Source organism: Moschus berezovskii, chromosome 18 (assembly GCF_049115385.1).
Source record: "Moschus berezovskii isolate FMDL1 chromosome 18, NW_MosBer_1.0, whole genome shotgun sequence".
NCBI classification, from domain to species: domain Eukaryota; kingdom Metazoa; phylum Chordata; class Mammalia; order Artiodactyla; family Moschidae; genus Moschus; species Moschus berezovskii.
In genome coordinates, this window is record NC_142477.1 from 57,557,970 (window position 1) to 57,575,139 (window position 17,170).

The 17,170-nt window shown below is 37.8% G+C and overlaps 1 protein-coding gene and 1 non-coding gene across 15 annotated transcripts in view; both read right to left on the reverse strand.

Annotated features, from left to right (window-relative positions):
• The window catches only part of PDE4D (phosphodiesterase 4D), a 1,698,276-nt gene that overhangs the window by 357,607 nt on the left and 1,323,499 nt on the right, over positions 1-17,170 (reverse strand). The window lies entirely within an intron of this gene.
• On the reverse strand, positions 6,324-6,378 carry LOC129553424 (small nucleolar RNA SNORD50). Its single transcript, XR_008685454.1, has one exon. It is a non-coding gene; the product is annotated as a small nucleolar RNA SNORD50 (small nucleolar RNA).

Sequence of the window (17,170 nt, forward strand, 5' to 3'; positions counted from 1 at the left end):
CACATCCATGAACTTAGTTTATTATCTGATTATTCTTTTCTTAACAAAAATCATATTTACTCATTGTATTAGTTTGCTAGGACTGACATAACAAATACCACAGACTGTGGGGGCTTAAATAACAGAAGTTTATTTTCTCATAGTTCTGGAAGCTGGAAATTCAGATCAAGGTGTGGCCAGGATCGGTTTCTTCCGGTGACTTCTCTCCTTGACTTGTAGATGGCCATCTTCTTTCTTTGTCTTCACATGGTCTTTCTGTGCCTGTGTTCTAATCTTCTCGTTTTACTGGGGCATCAGTCAAATTGGCTTAAGGTCCATTCATATGACCTGACTCTACCTTTGGTTGTTCAGTTGCTTAGTCGTGTCCAATTCTTCATGACCCCATGGGCTGCAGCACACCAGGTTTCCTTGTCCTTCACCATCTCCCGGAGCTTGCTCAAACTCATGTCCATTGAGTCAGTGATGCCATCCAACCATCTCATCCTCTGTCATAACCTTGTCCTCCCACCTTCAATCTTTCCCAGCATCAGGGTCTTTTCCAGTGAGTCAGTTCTTCACATCAGGTGCCAAAGTATTGGAGCTTCAGCATCAGTCCTTCCAATGAATATTCAGGGTTGATTTCCCTTAGAATTGATTGGTTTGATCTCCTTGCAGTCCAAGGGACTCTCAAGAGTCTTCTCCAGCACCACAGTTCTAAAGCATCAATTCTTAGGTGCTCAGTCTTCTTAGTCACCTATTTAAATGCCCTATCTCCAATATATATTGAAATGCTGAAGTAAGCACTCAACATACGAATTTGGGGAAAACACAGTCTATAACCCTCATGTTTTTCCTATGACACATGCTCTTATCTCTGAATGTCATAATATTTTCCTCCAGGATTATTTTGATAGTCTTTTGAAAAACTGTGTTTTATAATTGCAGATACTTCCTTAAACCAAAGCTCTCTCTTCAGAATCCGAAGGCCCACTGTCTCATGTTAACTCCCTCATTCTCTCATTCAAGGCCCTCTATAATCCAGATGTTCACATTCAAGTTTCCTTTCCTATGATTCTAATAAAACAAAGTCACTATAAATTACTCAAACACAGACCTCTATCTCTACCTTCTGTTGTCCTCATGTATATTTTTCTAAGGATGACATCATTTTTCAAAACTCTAAGCAAAAGTTAGTTTACTTTGGCATTACTTTCATCAACCTCTTACACATCCTCCCAAACAACTGTGGTCCCTGGTTACCAAGCCATAGCCAAGTTACCTCGCCTTCTCTTATTTTATCTTTCTCTGCAGATTTCCTCACTCCCTAAATCCTAAATCCACCCCTTTTAACAGAGGACTCACAGCATTATGGGCACTGAATAAACCACATACTGAGTTGATCAAAGCCAGTCTATTTGACATTAATCGTTTCAGAGGTCAATATGATTAAAATATACCAAACAATTATCGATTATTATTTATTCTTTTGTTCATCTTATAGACAAAGCATAAATCATGGCTAGATGACTAAGAGTCATTAATGATTATTTTGGTTGATTTTTTTATCCCTCAAATAGTATACATTTTCTTTCTACTTTAAACAAGTATAGATTGCTAATGTTAGGCACACACACACACATATATACATACACATACCTTTTTTTTAACCAAAATTTTTGGTGACATTTGTGAAAACTAGCAGAAATGTTCTTATTATCCACATTATGATAATACAGTTTGACTGGTTTGCCAAAAATTTTGTAAGATCTGACTTTAAGACATTTTTAGGTCAATTCTAATTTATTTCCCCTTCTAATTACCCTTTCCAAAGTTTACTCTGCATTTGGCACAAAGATCTTAGTTCTTTCCTATTGTCTTGTCCACCTTAATAAGTTACTCTAAGTCTCTGAAAATAATACATTAATATAGACCAAATGTGACCAAAATTCTGATAGTCTGGTTCATAGTGTTTTCTAACTTCCTTCACCCTTTCTGCATGTATTATAGAAACTAGAAAGCAAATATTAATGTTCGAATCTCCTTCCCACTAGAGATTGCCATATGGCATAGTTCTGGCTAATGGGCTACAAGCTGAAGTCTTTTGAAGGCTTTGGGGAATGTTTTGCGTTTCTGGTGATTGGGCAGATGTGACTAGAGCTGATCCTCCCCTCCCGTCCCTTCACTGCATGTAACACAGATTTGATGTCTAAAGCTGCAGTACCATCTTGTCATCATGAGGGAAAGGCCAAGAAAATTTCCTAGATGCTGACCTTCTGCAAATGGTAATAACATACAACAACTGAAATGCTTCCAATGGCCACTTCTTTAAAAGTAACCCACTATTTGAACCCTCCCTACGCTGTTGGTTGTTATGTAAACTGGTATAGTCACTATGGAGAACATTATGGAGGTTCCTTAAAAAACTAAAAATACCGCTAACATATGACCCTGCAATTGCACTCCTGGGCATATGTCTGGAGAAAAACATGACACAAAAAGATACATGCACCCCAATGTTCATTGCTACTGCTCACAATAGTCAAGACATGGAGGCAACCTAAATGTCCATCAACAGAGGAATGGATAAAGAAGATGTGGCACATATATACAATGGAATATTACTCAAATAATATATGAAATAATAACATTTGTAGCAATGTGTATGGACCTAGAGACTGTCATATTGAGTGAGGCAAGTCATATAGAGAAGGAGAAATATTGTACGACATCCCTTATATGTGGAAATTTAAAACAAATTATACAGATGAACTTACAAAACAAAAGCAGACTGACAGACTTTGATAACAAGTTCATGGTTGTAAGGGGAAGGACCCATGGTATATCATATGGAACTCAGCTCAATGTTATGTGGCAGCCTAGATGGGAGGGGAGTGTGAGGGAGAATGGATAAGTATGACTGAGTCCCTTCGCTATTCACTTGAAACTATCACAACATTGTTAATACAAAATTTAAAAAAAATTTTTTTTAAAGTAACCCCTATTGGTTCAAGCCATTGTTGGTCCAGGTTTCTTGTTACTCATAGCTGAAAGCATTTAAAACTAACACACTAAAGCTGACAGTTTGAGTTTTTCACAAAGAAAACCTTTTCTGTGGCCAGAGAATGCTCTCTAATCAAAATCCAGTTACAAGCCCACTAATCCAGTTCCCTAGGTCAAAAGGAAGCAAGGAACCACAAGGACCTATTATATAGCACAAGTATTTTACAATTACCTGTAAGATAAAGAATCAGAAAAAGAATATATATACATACACACACACACACATATATATCACATATGGGCTTCCCTGGTGGCTCAGACTATAATAAAGAATCTGCCTGTAATGTAGGAGACTTGGGTTCAATTCTTAGATGGGAAGATCCCCTGGAGAAGAGAATTGCAACCCATTATAGTATTCTTGCCTAGAAAATTCCATGGACAGAGGAGCCTGGTGGACTACAGTCCATGGGATCACAGAGTTGTACAAAACTGAGCGACTAACAGTACCACCATCATATATACATATACACACACGTATAAAACTGAATCACTGCGCTGTATACCTAAAACAAAGACAATACTAAAGCAACTATGGCTCAATTTAATAAATACATAAATTAAAAAGAAATGCTGCTGTTGTTGTTTAGTCGCTAAGTCTTGTCTGATTCTTGCGACCGTACGGACTGTAGCTTGCCAGGCTTCTCTGTCCATGGGATTTCCCAAATAAGAATATTGGAGTGGGTTGCCATTTCATTCTCTAGGAGATCTTCCTGAACCAGGGATAGAACCTGTGTCTCCAGCACTGTAGGCAGATTTTTCACCACTGAGCCACCAGGAAAAGCCAGCAGGGAAGCCTTCTCCCCGCTACCCTTTAATGCTCCAAAAAGGAAGGGAGGGACAGTGAGTTGGCTATTTCAACATAAATCACTCATCACTAAGAGAATCTCTGTTATCCTCTTTCTTTTCCCCCAGGGATTATTATTAACAATTTTTCAAGACTAAGAGAATCTGTTATCCTCTTTCTTTCCCCCTGGTGATTATTATTAATAATTTTTCAAGGAAGGGAAATATTAAAAGTTAGGTGGAAAGGTGGACCTCATGAGGAATCCATTGGTAGTCTTCATATAAACATTACTGGGATCTCCTTCTCCAGTAATGAAGATGGCATAGAATGGCGTAGAATGTTTGTCATCTATTTTTTTTTTTTAATGTTTTACATTCCTTGGACAGAGTACCGCCTAACAACGATCCCCAGTTGGCAAGAATCCCATATATTTCTAACATAAATTCAGGAAACTGAGTGTGCCTCTCTCCAGCTCACTATCAGAACAATTAAACTCAGTTGTCATAATGCTGCTATTAGAGCTTCAGATTTTATAATTTATGTAGCCCAAGGCATTATTCATTTTTATGGAGGGATTTTGATTCCAGTTCTGCCAAGTCCTAAATAGTTCTAATTACAGTCTCTTTGGGGAATTTCTCCTTGATCTGCTGGATTCAAGATGCTTTAGTAAATAACCAGCAAGGATATTTCCGGTGGGGATAATTTATATTTAATTTTAATGCCTTAATTGTATTTTCTACACATCCTAAAATCCCAGGACAGTAATCTCATTAAGTACATACAAAATTGTATATAATACATTACAATGAAAACAATATATTGTTGAAGAAAAAGGCATTTTTTATTTTTTTTTTACTTTTTATTTTGCATTGGAGTAAAGCTGATTAACAATGTTGTGACAGTCTCATATGGACAGCAAAGGGACTCAGTCATACATACACATGTATCCAGTCTCCTCAAATTCCCGTCCCATCCAGGCTACCACATAACACTGAGCAGAGTTCTCTGTGCTATCCAGTAGGTCCTTGTTGGCTATCCACTTAAAATATAGAAGTGTGTATATATCCACCCCAAAACCTAACTATCTCTTTCCCCAATACCATGGCCACCATAAATTTGTTCTCTGTGTCTGTGAATCTACTTCTGTTTTATAAATGAGGTCATTTGTATCATTTTTTTTTTTGAGATTCAGCATATAATAGATGTCATGCGAAGGTTTTGCTTATGTTGATCCAAAGCTGCAAAGCCTTTAAATAGAATAATTTATCTATATTTATCTGAACAACAGGTAGCCTTACTTGTTTGTTGAATGCTAAGCTATGGGGTTCTCTTTTAGATACAAAAGATGTATCTCATTTAGCTTACACACAAAACACACAGAATCTTTACATCTCACAGCAGCCCCAAATTTAATAGTGTCCTTTCTACCTAAATCTAATAGCCTTTGGCAGTTTGACAAAAGCAGCTCAGTGAGAGGAAATCAGGAGAAACAAGTTGGAGGAGCTGATCTGGAGAAAGTCTCTTGACATTGTGTTTGACACTGTGGATTTAGTGTTCATGTTAGGATTTAGGGTTTAAAAATTAAATTAATTAATCCTAAATTAAAATTTAGGATTTAGATTTTACGTTAGTTGGAAGGACATTGAGAAAACTAAAGCAACCACACTTTGGTACCACTATTGTTTTACTGAGGTTTACAGGCGAAGCAGAACTATATTAACATGGCCACATAACACTAACCAGTCCTTCTCACGCCCCCATTCCTGGGAATACATTTGTTCTTGTAGCGGAGTAATTAATTACAATGTAGGCACATCATCCATGAAGAGATAAAACAATTAGTCACTCGTTAGGAAAAATGACTAAAGTTCATCTGGCCTTCCCCACCTCTTTTTGAAATGTTCCTAGTACATATTTTTTCCCTCATAAATATTCTATTACTATTTTTCACTTGGCTAATTCCTGTTCACACTTCATTTCTCAGCTTGCATATTTCCTCCCAGAAGCTTTGATTTTCCACCCCCAAATTAACTGGTTCTCCCCTTTTTAATATCTTTACTTCTCCTTCGGTGCACTTCATCTAATCAAGGATTTAATTTGGGGATGATGCATTTAAGGCTTATCAGATGCTGGAGGACAGGGGTCATGTTTGTTTTATTCCCCTCTGCTTCCTTAGAGTCCAGCGGAGTCTAGTACAGGACAGTACAAGAGCCCAATAAATGTATCAAGTAGCAGAGCTCATATTGCCTTCCTGGCTCAGAGCACAGGAACCAGACCCTGAAGAATACCAACAGTCGGAATTTGAAAACAGCAAAATACACACTTTGCAGAGGAGACAGCTGAAAAGATTGGGAAGCACCTGCTGCTGCTGCTAAGTTGCTTCAGTTGTGTCCAACTGTGCGACCCCATAGACAGCAGCCCACCAGGCTCCCCCGTCCCTGGGATTCTCCAGGCAAGAACACTGGACTAAGTTGCCATTTCCTTCTCCAATGCATGCAAGTGAAAAGTCAGATCCGTATAAGTTTTTTCAACAGAAATTCAGGTTCGGGATAGGACAAAAGAGAACTGCATCTGTTTCACGGTCTCCCCAAGGGTCATGTTGATTTATTAATTTTTACTATTGAAAAAAAATATTTTGCCCCCATCGGAGGGGGCATTGATGCCTAGTTATTATAGTGGATTTGGACCATTCATCTTAAATTTTAAAAAGACACAAGTAAAATAAGTATAACTTTTAAAAAGAGAGATACTGCAGTACCAATACAATGTCTCCCTCCCAAGGATGAAAGAGGAATTGCTGCTTTAAAAAAGTATCTTTCTGTAATACTATGGAGGAAACTCCTGAAGATGGAAACAGAAAAAGCTAGATGGCAGCAGACTGTCTTGATTTTATCACAACTTCCCAAGCCCTTATCAATGAGTAGATAATAAACATGCTTACAACCAATGGCAATATTCATATAAATAATATAAATATTAATCAACAGATTACAGAAATACGTTCTTAAGCCACTTCTTGACATTTGGAAGAAGTACAGTTGGGAATTTTCTCTGCCTTTAAAGTTTTGAGAAAAATGGTCTCGGCTAGATGTCTATGGCTATATTCAGATGATTTCTATTCATAAAATGAGACTACAGAAATAGACTAACTTCTGTAACAGTGACACCACTGGGAAAACAAATTGGCTCAAGAAGCAATAAAAAAAAAAAAACTTGAGAAGGCACTTTCAAGTAATCAATTTAGTTGTATCGCTTTTTGCTGTGACTCTGAAGAAAGCTAATTTAGTCTCTGAAAGTAGCATCTGGGTGCCTGGAATTGGCACTCTCAAGCTTCAGGTAAACTATTCCATGAACTTCAAGCCGCCCTTGACAAAAGGGACACACTCAGCTCCAAGCCAGCAGGAAAGGTCTAGTTTCACAAGGCCAGACAGACAGAGAAAGTGACCCTCAGAGAAAACCCTTGTAGAAGAGAATTTGCATTTATTTCCATTCTGCTGTCCATCATAAGCTCAACAGAGCTACTTTTGGATGATGTCTCTTTATTCCTATTTATGACTACTATCATATTTTTTGAAATGTATTTTTGTTTGTGGTTGTAAGAAGTAGGTACAGCTTAAAGACTGTATACCTGCTGAGCTAGGCAGCCTAGGGTTCAAACTTCACTTTACTAGATACATGACCCTCAGCAAGCCACAGCCCACAGGACTTCTATTTTCATAGCTACTGACCAAACAGGGTGTGTGTGTATCATGGTAATGCCCACCTCTTAGAGGTGGTAAGGATCAACCAAGTACTGGAAATGGTCAGCACAAGGCTAGGCCTGTAATCTTATCCCTTTGCTATTTTTTGGCCTTTTCTTCTTCCTCCTCTTCTCCATCTTCAGCGTATGAGCCTCCTTGGTAGATGAATTCCTGGCATGCTTGACAAGCCCACTGCCCACTAAGAAGCTCTGTGTGCCTGACACAGGATGTCGCCCTGTTAGGGATTCAGTCTGTTTATTCAATGCTCTGCTCATGTGAGAATGCAGAAGTTCCAGAGGGAAAAACCATGAATCCATGTCTGATTATTTACACTTTTAAGTCTTCTCCCTTTTTAACAATTTACTATGAGCGACTCTATGAGAATATAGAATGAGGAAGGGTTTTGGCTTTGAGAAAGGGGAGAATGATGGAGAAGCTCTCCAAAGATAAGTGGTCTGCCAACCCCGATCTTGCCCAGTTCCTTGGTAAATCAAGCCTGTGTGCCTCTTAAATTGTCTGCTCTTAGCTTTTCATGTTTTACAGCCAAAGTATTTCGCTCTAATATTTGTTTTCACGGGGATGTTTTACAAACATGCCTGCATGCTCAGTCACTGAGTCTTGTCTGCCTCTTGGTGACCCCGTGGACTGTAGCCTGCCAGGCTCCTCTGTCCATAGGATTTCCCAGGCAAGAATACTGGAGTGGGTTGCCATTTCCTTTTCCAGGGGATCTTCCAGACTCAGGCATCAAACGTGCATCTCCTGTATTTGCAGGCGGGTTCTTTACCACTGAGCCACCAGGGAAGCCCATTTTACAAACAATCCTCATTATTCCTTGAAATAGTAATTTGGTCTATGTACTAAGTCACTTCAGTTGTGTCTGACTCTGCGACCCCATGGACTGTAGCCCACCAGGCTGCTCTGTCCAGCAGAGGAGGTAGGATTCTCCAGGCAAGGATACCAGCTAGGAAACAAACCCACATCTCCTGCATCGGCAGATGAGTTCTTAACCACTGGAGCTACCTGGGAAGCTCCTAGGCAGCTATATTAAAAACTGAAAACAGAAAAAGGGAAGAGCAAGTTGGATATTTCAAATACATAACTATAAAACATAAAGAACCTTATTTTTAAAAATTCAGCCACTTATATACAAGTTGTAGTCTAGAATGTCCTACACTGAGATATTACCCAGAAAAATGCTGGTAAACTGAAATGCTTCCCCTTTTGTTCAAATAAAGGAGTATCAGTTGATAGTTACCTCCAGTATCTTTAGAGTATGCTATTGAAACCACGCACGACTCTACAGGGCCCTCCTGGGTACAAAAACTCCTCTGGGTCCCCTGCTTCTTGTCTGTAGATATAACGCTTCGGTTTCCCAGGCCTTCTGCTTCCATAAAGCAGATTCAAAGAGTTACTAATTAGGGGAGTGAGGGAATGCAGAAACAAAGGAAAACCAGTCAAGGAACAATAGTTCAGTGATAAAAACAGAGTGCTAGTTCCAACTAAAGGGATACATGTAACCATCTGATGTACAGCTTTGGACCATTCGCAGGTCCAACACCTCCACTCGTATGGAGGATGGGGACTGCCTGCTGAGCACAACAGGTAGACCCCAGACCCAGTGGAGTCTGAAGGTTGATGATGGAGATTCCTGAAACACCATCCTGTTACCTCACCACCAACCAATCAGAAGAATACCATGCACCCTACAGCCATCACCACATGTTGCCTTTAAAAACCCTTCCTTGAACGCCACTGGTGAGTTGGGGTTTTTGAACACAAATCACCTATTCTGCTTGATCCTCCAATAATCTTTCCCTGCTCCAAACTCCAACATGTGGGTTAGGTCTCCCTGTGCACTGGACACACAGACTTGGGTTGGACAGCATTACCCCTCTCTGTGGCCAAGCAGTTCAATGACTTCTTGATTTCTTGAGGTTTACAGATTCTAAGAGCCTCATTTTCTCCATTATTAAAATGCAGCTAATCTTTTTATATATTTGAACCGGGCATATAATCTATGTTAAGTTTTGCATTACCTATGCTTAATATTTTCCTGATACTGACTATATTTAATACATGCTATAAGAATTTTGTTTAAATTATGTATTCAAATAATAATGTCATTAAAGAAAACATTCAAAAAAATTAAAGCTTAAAAGGTCATTAAAAATGTACCTTTAATCATCAAAAAATTAATCTTAGTGTTCTGAGAAGAGGAAAGCATAAATTTAATTTGTTCATGGATGTGTATTGAGAATGACTCCAGAGGTTACAGTTAATCACAATATTTTGAACAGAAAGAATCCATAAAAGGGATTTAAGATGATCAGAATCTAAGTTACTCTCTTCAAGTACAATCACATACATAGGAATCAGTATTTGAGTTTGGCTTTGGCTAATTGTTTTGTTTCCTAAATATTATCTTGAAAAGCTAACATCTGTATAAACTTCTCTTAACCCTGAATATCAAAGTGTTTGCTTGCCAAAGAAAGGGATCATAGCATCTGTCCATTCTATATTCATTTTTTCAAACAAAGAACCACTGAAAACAAGTTGCAGTTTTGCTAGAACAGAATTTGGTAACCAGGAGCCCACTGGTAGGCAAATGGTCATTTCCCATTATTATCCATCTTGTATTCTCTTCAGGGCACAGTTGGTACATAAAGGCATGGGTATATGTAAAAGGCATTCATAAATACCCTCTTTAAGGATGATGGTTGTGAAAGCAGCAGCTATAGGAGCATTAACAGCAGTAATAAACATGTAACATTTATTGATACTTAACAAGTGCCAGGTACTCTATGAAGCACTTTATAAAGTTATCTTACTGATTCACACAGAAACCTTTTGAGTTAGATACTGTTATTATTTTCATTTGCAGATGAGGATGCTGGGTCAGAGATAGGGAACACAAGTAGTAAGTGGTAGAATCAGCTAGGAGGCAAAAGAGTGACTGGTCCTATTTCAGAGACAAGGACTTTGCCTCTCTTGGATGAGCAGCTGAATTCAACAGGACTTGCACAAAGTTCTACCTACTAAAACATTTAGAATGATGTCATAATGTCAACTTTCCTGCCTCCAAAGTATTCTTGAGCAATTGTGAGGGTACAGGGAGAAGCTTTAAGAGGTCACAGGGACATTAACTCAAAACCGGGAATGGCATAAGCATCCTTTTCCATCTTGCGAACCCTCTTCCCAACCACCTTCATTCCCATCTTTGTTCATGTTACCAAACACACACATATAAACGGCTTTTCTTTGGTAGTTGGGAGGGATGTTGTGGGAAGAGACTTGGGAAGGTTCATATGCTAAAAAATCATAGGAACCACCGGTTTGTATATGATTTCATGTGAATGTCTCAGACAACCACTCAAGGATTTTTGAAGGCTCCATGCATCTATGATGCCTGTGAGCAAATGCTGCATCTCATGACAATACTTCACATCCCTATGTTATTTTGCAAGTATGATCTCATTTAAACTTCACAGCACACTTGTGATAAGCAGGAAAGAGAAAAACATCCCTACCTTAAAGGAGTCCAAGAAACGAGGCACAGTCAAAACAGAACCTAAAGCTAGCATCTGGGCGCACAATCCTGGTCAGTAATCACTTTCATCAATGCAAAGATCTTCTGTTATATTATTTAGCATGTGACTTGGTGAAACCAGTCTTCTCAGTGAACTGAACTCTGCACAGAGAAATCAAGGGCCCAACAATCTCATATCCTTGTTCAGTTTATTTTAGGATTCACTGAAGTGTCAAATCTAAAGGAGCTGGTTATCTCAAAAGTGTGTCTGTTGAAGCAGGGCTGAGAGAACACACTCCATGAGCTCTTGAAACTTGTTACCATGGAACTCATGTTCCTAAATTGTTTCTTTCTGTGAAGAAGGTAGAGGGTCATATTTTGAATCCAAGATAACCAGAGTATGGGAGACATAAAAGTAGTGCGATTAGGACAATACTTGGAAACCCCAGTGAGGCTTGCAGCATTCAAGGCATCAGGGGACAGTCTGAGGGCAGAGGTGCTGCTGAAAAATGCTTATTAATAATTTCAGAATACAGAGTAGTTAAATAGCAACACAGCTTTATTTTTCATTAAACACTTACACATGTACCACTGCCATAGCAACTGTTAATAACAGTCCGTTTTCATGATCCCTGATGGTGTTTTAAGCATAATTTATAGGGAAAAACTCAGAACATTTTTTAAAATGGTGTAAAATAAGAGATACACTAAAAATTGTTGTTCACCATGTAACCAGCACCAACTGTGCAATCATTCCCACTTGTGATAACAATGACCTGTTCATTACGTTGCCAGTGCTTTTCGAAATCCCACAAAGTGCTTACTCAGAAGTGTAGCTTTATTACATGTAAGTCCTACAGTGTGTCCACTGCAAACAATTCTAGACAGGTGATCAGTTTGAATAGAGCTTTCCTTGAATCTCTCTAGATCACAAACTATGGATATAAGAATAACCAAAAAAACATGTCTAAGTATATATTTTTATTCTTTGGTTTGATTCTCTGATCAAGTTAGAAGTGAGATATTGGAACACTGAAGTACATATTTTCCCGAATATTTTCTATTTTCTCAAAGTAATTTTCCCAAGTAATCAATAATGACAGATAATAGGAGGAAGCTGAATATATCTTAGCATTTCCAAATAGTGTTCTCTAGGTTAGTTCTAGAAAGCATAGGTGATGTATGCTATACAGGTACATATGAAGGGAAATAGGTGTTCCATGGTAAAATAAGTTTGAGAAAAAATGTAACAAAGATACCTGGTTCCTCAGTACTTCCCAGTACCTTTAGTATGCTAACAAATGGATAACGTTTGAGAAGGAAACAAAATTGGAAGCTTTTCTTAAACTTTCTTGAGCAAAGAAACATTATTTTTCAGAGCAGCTTCAGAAACCAAGATCTCATGAATACACTGCATCACATGAGCTTGGGAGTCACACAGATCTGAGTTCCTTTTACAGCTCACAACTGCTGTGCAACCTTGAAACGAGTTACTGAACTACTCTTAGCCTTGATGTCTTGAGGTCAATGAGAGATCATCAAATTTAAAAATACCGAGGAAACCTGCATTATGCTCTTGACATTCAAATGCATCTTCACAATCCCCAAATTTACTAATATCACTATAGAGTATAATTTTACCTTAGAAACTTTGGTAAAATAATTACTTTCATTGGTACTTTTACTACTTGTTACTTTATAGATAAATATTCTCATTGGTACTTTTACTACTTGTTACTTTATAGAAATGTTTTCAGACTTTTTGCCTTTCCTGGATTCTCATTTCCATTAACAGTATTGGTTTGCTAAGGTTTTAATTCCTACTTGATGAGCAATTTTGCACAGACTGGAGGGCTCAATGAAAAATCCCCTTATATTTATTTATTTTTTTTTTCTGAAAATAAAAATATGGTGGACTACAGTGAACTGGTTCATAGAATGTGAGCTCATTAATCACTTTAAATTTCATATTTTTTAAATCATTTTTTTTTAAGAATTATTTTCTTAGCAGTTTTCTTTTTTGTTACTTCTGTCTAGAACAGGGCTGTCCAACAGAAATATAACATGAACTACAAATGAGGGTCATGCATACAAATTTAAAATTTCTAGAAGTCATATTATAAAAAGATTTTTGAAAAATCAGGCAAAGTTAATTTTAATGATATATTTTACTTAACCCAATATATGCAAAATTTACTATTTACACGTGGAATCAATACAAAAAGTATTGGTAAGAGAGTTTTCACTTTTGTTCATATTAAGTATGTGAAATCTTCTGTGCATTTCACACTTACAGCACCTCTCCCTTGGGTTAGCTATAGTTCTAGGACTCTGGCTATGTTGTTTGACAGCCCAAGCCTAGATCAACAGTCATCTTTCTTCTGGGGGCCATTTTTCTGAAGATATAACATGTTTATCACTTCACAGTTACTGCATTGTGGGGGGGGAGGGAGAATGAAGAAACCATATTGCAATGTGGATACTGGCTGATTCCATAACTTTAACCCACAGAAGAGCTTGGTTGTACTAGAGATAAAATCACTACCTGTCATGTACCCCAGAGTTCCTCATAAAAGCCAAAATCTCAAAAGCCAAGGGTTACTGTAATTGTTTTATAAGTAAAAAAAAAACAACAATAATAGTGACCTGAAGCATTAAAAAAAATTAAATTCTGCAAATATATGTTGAATACTGATGGCATACATGACACCTGGCTAGGTCTGGACAGACATTTCAGAATAGTTACTGGATATGAGAAATCCAGTTTTCCCGGCAGTGATATGTACGTATGCACACACACAAACACACACATATATCCAAGTACACACATATATGCACATACGCATGTACATGTGCGTAGCATAAATTTCCCTCATTCTAAAGGGGTCAGTGGTTGCTGACTGCTATTTTGTCTATTTTTTTTAAAATAATGGGCATCATAGATAAAACATAATTAATCTTGTTTCATAAACAAACTTCCTTTTCACATTTAAATTTATCTTCAGGAAGAAATCTGTAGCCTATACTTGTGAAAAATAATAACTTGCTGTTGTTCAGTCACTAAGTCATGTCCACCTCTTTGCGACCCCATGAACTGCAACATGTCAGGCTTCTCTGTCAACCCTGAATATACACCGGAAGGACCGGTGCTGAGGTTGAAGCTCCAATACTTGGGTCACCTGATGCGAAGAGCTGACTCATTGGAAAAGACCCTGATGCTGGGAAAGATTGAGGGCAGGAGAAGAAGTGGGTGACAAAGGATAAGATGGTTTGATGGAATCACTGACTCAATGAACACAAGTCTGAGCAAACTCTAGGAGACGCTAAAGTACAGGGAAGTCTGGTGCGCTACTAGCTCAAGCTGATTGCTTACTACACAGCAAGCACTGGTCTAAGGGTTATTCATGCCTATCTCTCTTAATGCTCACAGCCTTAGTGCCATAGGTGCAGAGGCAACTTAAATAGAATCTATTTAAGAAATGCAACAAATGCCATACGCCTGTGAATGGAAAAGCTGCAACTTGAACAAAGGAATCTCAGTTCAACCATAAAGCTGCTCACTTTAATGCCTTATGTTCCACACACTTTCTTTCTATATAGCAGTTTGTTGTATAACTTGAATTAGATACTTAAAATGGATATTTATTATAAACTTAAACTTATCTGAAATCTTAGTGGGAAAGAACTTTGTAAATATAGAGTTTTATACTTAGCATTACCTCTCATTTCATCTTATCCCAGACCCATCCAGGAAGAGGCTTAGCTTCGTTCCTTATCTCTGATGAACTCCAGAATCTACAACATATGGTGTCTCTTATCTGTATCGTTTCTCCCAGTGCTTGCATTCATCTTTAATGTTGGTATTTTGTGGTCTAGAGGCTCTTGAGAAATGACAAATACCATTCTCCTCTGAACTGTAAGTTACCATATTTGGACTTGTTTTTTCATATAATTTTTACTAAGCCTTCTTTATTTATCTCATTTATTAAATTTAAACTTTAGAATGGACAAGTTTACCTTAATTGTATCTAAAATTTTACTTTGGCAGTGTGGCAGGGTTTAACTGATAATAGTTACACGTAAACCAGTTGAACCAAATGAGCAAGTAAACAGCCAATTAACCTTGCATTAATTGATTTCACAGTAGACATTAAGAAAATTATCTTTCTTGGCACCTTAGAACACACAACATAAGGTAAAAATTAGTCTTCATCTTCATATCTATCCTCTTGCTTATACTTAGCATTGTCCCAAAGAATAATTATTCTTTTCTGAATAGTAGTTATTGTTAATAGTAATTATTATTCAGAAGAGTAATGTTAGCAACAGGGTTATCTGAGTTGAAAGCATACATTTCAAGACCTCATACATATAGCAGATTATATGTTCTCAATTTACATTTGTTCAGTGAATGATGGAATTGGACATAAATTTAGAAGGACATTGAACTGCTCTTCGATCTTTCCTGAGTTTAGTATTGATTTAACGAATACATGTTTGGTCATTAAAAGTTTTCTTACACCTCCATAATGCTATTTCTATAAGCTTAGAGGGACATAGTAATTAAACAGTCTATACACTCAATTTCACATGAGAAGTCTGAAACCCAGAGAAGTTAAGTAACTTGCCTGATGTATAATGAGGCAAAATAAGAATGGAAATCTAGTTCGGCTGGTTGCCAGTCATCCAAGCAAAAAGTGGTATAGTTCATATTTTGATCATCGTATAAATGTAACCTAAAGAAACATTGTGTGTTGGGACTTCACCACAATGATAATAAAGAAATTTTATAGTGAAAATAAGAAATTATATTTTGCATGACAAAATACATAATAGATGCTAAATAATTAAAGTCAGATTGGATTTGACAATTAAAAACTGTATTGTCTTCATACAAGATAAGAAATGTTTACAGGAAGGACGTTTTTGCAAATGTTCTAACAGAAGATACAGGAAAACGAAAAGAGGCATTGGCTCACACTTTCCCCTCTCCTCTTAGTTCACTGCCACCAACAGTAAAAGGGGTAAATAAAATACTTGAAAAGTGGCCAGTGATCATTAAATTTGTAACACAAACTTTCTGCTATTTCTAGTGGTATAGGATGACAGCTTTCTCAGAAGTGTTACAAATCCTACTCCAAGAATGGAAACGACACTGGTGGACAGGGCCAGCTTTCGCAGTCAACCTAATTCTTGCTTTAGATATGTTTCGAGACTCTTAGTCACTTACAACAGTCATGGAAAATGAAAATTCATTAACTTTTTGATGCAAAAGCAGATGGCTTGGCAACCTCATTCTGAACATTTCAAAAAGAAAAACCACTTACATTCTTAATTTTTCAGACCCATCCTCCGTTCAATAGTGTCATCTTAAGACTGTTTCTGTCAACCAGGAGCAAACCATTAAAAGCTGTTGTTGTTCAGCTGCTCAGTCGCATCCAACTCTTTGCAATCCCATGGACTGCATCATCTCCTGGAGTTTGCTCAAACTCATCCCCATTGAGTTGTTGATGCTATCCAACCATCTCATCCTCTGTCGTCCCCTTCTCCTCCTGCCTTCAATCTTTCCCAGCATCAGAGTCTTTTCCAATGAGTCAGTTCTTTGCATTAGGTGGCCAAAGTACTGGGGCTTCACCTTCAGCATCAGTCCTTCCAACAAATATTCTGGACTGACTTCCTTTAGGATGGACTGGTTGGATCTCCTTGCAGTCCAAGGGCTCTCAAGAGTCTTCTCCAGCACCACAGTTCAAAAGCATCAGTTCTTCAACACTCAGCCTTCTTAACGGCCCAGTTCTCACACCCATACATGACCACTAGAAAAACCATAGCTTTGACTATAAGGACCTTTTTGGGCAAAGTAATGTCTCTGCTTTTTAACATGCTGCCTCGGTTTGTCAGATTCTAAGCTGCCAATGCAGTAGGCACGGGTTCAATCCCTGGTCAAGGAACTAAGATTCCACATGCCCTGCAGTGTGACCAAAAGATCAAATGCTGTAGATAAGTATTTACAAAATTCCCAATGATTTATTTCCCATGTCTAAATATTTTGTTTGTGATCCATTTATTATATCATGAAGTTTC